A 4,088-nucleotide genomic window follows, 5' to 3' on the forward strand; every position below is an offset into this window, starting at 1 on the left:
AAAAGGAAAAGGCCAGCGTCGTCACAGAAAAAGAGAAAAACTTCAAGGCCTTTGCCAGTCTCCCTCCGCAAGGCCCGTGCCAATGCCCGGCTCTTTGGCATCCGAGCAAAAAGGGCCAAGGGAGCTGCAGAGCAAGACGTTGAAAAGAAAAAGTAATGCACGGTGGAGAGTTGCAATAAATTTTCCAAAACGAAAAAGTTTTTAAAAGAGTTCAAATAAATGACTTAGCAAAGCAACTTAAAAACTTGGAAAAAAAAAAAGATCAAATCAAAACTAAATCAAATTGATGGCAGGAAATAATGAAAAACAAAGAAATTAATAAATAAAACAAAGAAAGCTGTACAAAGAACCAACACACCTAAGATCTGGCTCTTTGAGAAGATAAACAAGATCCAAAGACCTTTGGCCCAACTAACTAAAAGACAGGAAAAAAGGGTCTAAATTATCAGAATTAGAAATGAAAAAGCAAACATTACAACAGATACCAAAGAAATGTAGAATATTATAAGGGAGTATTTTAAAAACCTGCACTCCATGTGCAAGAAAACTGAAAGGAAATGGAAGGATTTGTAGATTCAGCCAAACAACAAAATTAAGTGAAGAAAAAGCCAACAACCTAAGCAAACCCATAACAAAGGAGGAGGTTGAAATAGTAATATTAAGGCTTCCAAAACACAAAAACAAAAACAACAACAAAACCTCCAGGGCCAGATATATTCATAGCAGACTACCAGACATTTCAAAGAAGATATACAATCCTTCTTAAACTATTCAAAGATATATAAACAGAAGAAACACTCCCAAATATTCTAGATCAATATAAATTCAAAAATGCTCAATAAAATAAAATAAAAATGTCCAATAAAATAAGAATACAGAAATACATCAAAAATATTATCTACCGTGACCAAATTGGCTTTATCTATGAGATACAGGGATGCAAGCCAAGATACAATATATGTAAGCCAAGAAATATAATAAATTACATAAGTGTATTTAAAAACAAAATCCCACAATCATCTCATTAGATGTTGAATAAGTCTTTGGCAAAATCCAACTGATAAAAGTTCTAGAGAATGAGGAAATATACCTCAACATAACAAAAAGCAACCTATGAGAAACCATAACCCAAATCATCCTAAACTAAAAACAAAGTAACAAAAAACTTAAAGCAATCCCACTGAAGTGATGAACAAGACAGGGGTATCTACTACCCACACTCCTTTACAATATTGTGCTCAAAGCATCGGCTTGAGCAATAAGGCAAGAGAAGAAAATTAAAGGGATACAAATGGGAGGGAAAGCTATATTCAGATGACATTATATATTTGAGATCCCCAAAATTCTACCAGAAGATTTCTAGAAATGATAAAACAATTTCAGCAATGTAGCAGGATACAGAATCAACTTCCATTAATCAACAGCTTTTCTACACACCACCAACAAAGATATGGCAAGAGGTCATGAACAAATATCACTCACAATAGTCTCAAAAAATCTAGATATTAACCTAAAATGGAAGTAAAGGACCTTTACAATTAAAACTTTAAGCCTCTCAAGAGATGATAAAGACACTAGCAAATCCCATGCTTGTGGGTTAGTAGAATTAATATTGTAAAAACAACCATTCTACCAAACCCTATTTTCAATGACGTCCCAATCAAAATTCTGAACTCATTCTTCACTGAACTAGAAAAACCTATTTTGAAATTTGTATGGAACCAGAAAAAAAATCTGGATATCCAAAAATCCAGAAAAGTCAATATTTGAGGGATTACTATTCCAAATTTTAAGATAGATCACAAAGATTAAAAAAACAACATGGTAATGGTACAAAAACAATCATAGAGAGCAATGAAATGAAATCAAAGACCTAAACATGATGGTACATGTAACTTTAGCCATCTAATATTTAACAAAGATTCTAAAAACACAAGCTGGAGACATCTTCAACAAATGTTACTGGAAAAACTGGATGTCCACATGCAGAAGAATGAAATTCAATAGATAGATAGATATAGATAGATAGATAGGTAGATAGATATAGAGATATATCACTTTCAATTAAAACTAACTACAAATAATCAATGACCTAAATTTGAAACCTGAAACACTGAAATTGTTAGAAAAAACATGGGCAGTATCTTCCATGTCATAGTGTAGGATAGGACTTTTTGAGTAGGTATCTATGTGCCCAAGAATTGAGAACAAGAGTTAATAAATAGGACTTCATAAAACTAACATGCTTCTGCATAGACACAATTTGGTGAAGAAGAAGCTCACTGAACAGAAGAGAATCTTTGCCAGCTATATATTAATAGGATTAATATCTGACAGAAAGAGAGAGAGAGACAGACAGACAGACAGACAGACAGACAGACAGACAGACAGACAGACAAATTTTAAAAATGGGGCTGGAACCTGAACAGGGGAACCTTTTCAAAAGACAAGGGGAATGCTGGGAAGTACCTTTAAAATGTTCATAGTCCCTAGCAGTTAGGGAAATGAAAATCAACTATGAAGTTTTATGTTACCCTAATCAGAATGACAAAAACCAGCAAAACAACCAACAACCAATCCTGGAGGGGATGTAGGGTAGAGGGAAACAACCTCCTTTCCTGTTGGTGGGATGGCAAACTGGTGTATCCATTCTGGAAATCAGTGTGGAAAAGTTACAAAAGCTAAAAATAAACCAACCATGACTCAGTTATACCACATCTTAGCATATGACAGTAGACTTGCTATGCTACTCGACAGATACTTTAACATATATGTGCATAGCTGCTGTATTCACAATAGCTAAGTGTCCTTCAACTGACACTAGGATAAAAGGCTGTAAAAATGATATCTCAAAATTAGTGAATAACAGGGTACAAGTGATCTCAAGGGAAAATGTGAAAAATGAGGTCTTAAATATGGTATCATTGCAAGATGGTACAACTACTCTGAAAAACAATCTGCTAGTTCCTCAGAAAACTGGAAATAGACCTACTTCAAGACCCAGCTATACTACTCCTGAGCATATACCCAAAAAAAGCTCCAACATACCAGAGAGACATGTGCTCCACTATATTCATAGCGGCCTTATCTATAATAGCCAGAAGCTGGAAAGAACCCAGATGTCCCTCAAAGGAAGAATGGATACTGAAAATGTGGTACATTTACACAATGGAATACTATTCAGCTATTAAAAATTAGGACATCATGAATTTTGCAGGCAAATGGATGGAAATAGAAAATATCATCCTGAGTGGCATGGGTTCCTTCCAGTCTGTGCCAATGCCCTGAGCAAACCTTGGGTACAAACTGCACAGCCAGTCCCACAATACCCAGAGGAAGATCCATTCCAAGGTGCTCTCATACCCCCAGGATCATAGGATCAGAGGTAAGGAAGGCACAACACCTGCCCCAACACTGGAAGTAACTGGGACAAGTGGGACCTCAGCACCTAGGAACTCCGCCCAACCAGTGACATGGGTTCCTTTTGGTCTTGGCTGGTGCTCTGAACAGACTTTGGGTGGGAACTCAGTGCCAGTCCCACAACACACAGAGGAAGCTCCACTCCCAGGTGCTCTAACACATCCAGGTCCACAGGATCCCAGGAGCTTGATCACACCAGGATCTCAGGGTCCTAGAGGCATCTTGACTCCCAGGAGCTCTGACACACCCAGGATCTCAGGACCACAGGATCACAGAATCACAGGATCACAGAGACAGCTGGATTCTGAGGAGTTCTGACACAACCAGGATCACAGGAAGGACAGGCTCCAGTCAGATATATTGAGGGTAGGTAGCACTAGAGATAATCAGATGGTGGGAGGCAAGGATAAAAAAATAAGCAACAGAAACCAAGGTTATTTGGCACCATTAAAACTCAATTCTCCCACCATAGTAAGTCCTGGATACACCAGCACACTGGAAAAGCAAGATTCATAAAATCACTTCTCATCATAGTGATAGAGGACTTTAAGAAGGACATAAATAACTCCCTCAAAGAAACACAGGAGAACACAGGTAAAAAGCTAGAAGCCCTTCAAGAGAAAACACAAAAATCCCTTAAAGAACTACAGGAAAACACAATCAAACAG

At 37.2% G+C, this 4,088-nt stretch overlaps 1 pseudogene; it reads left to right on the plus strand.

Annotated features, from left to right (window-relative positions):
- The window catches only part of LOC116093657, an 825-nt pseudogene extending 547 nt beyond the window's left edge, over positions 1 to 278 (plus strand).
- Positions 279 to 4,088: the final 3,810 nt, after the last annotated feature.

The sequence above is a fragment of the Mastomys coucha genome, chromosome X (assembly GCF_008632895.1).
Source record: "Mastomys coucha isolate ucsf_1 chromosome X, UCSF_Mcou_1, whole genome shotgun sequence".
Lineage (NCBI taxonomy): Eukaryota > Metazoa > Chordata > Mammalia > Rodentia > Muridae > Mastomys > Mastomys coucha.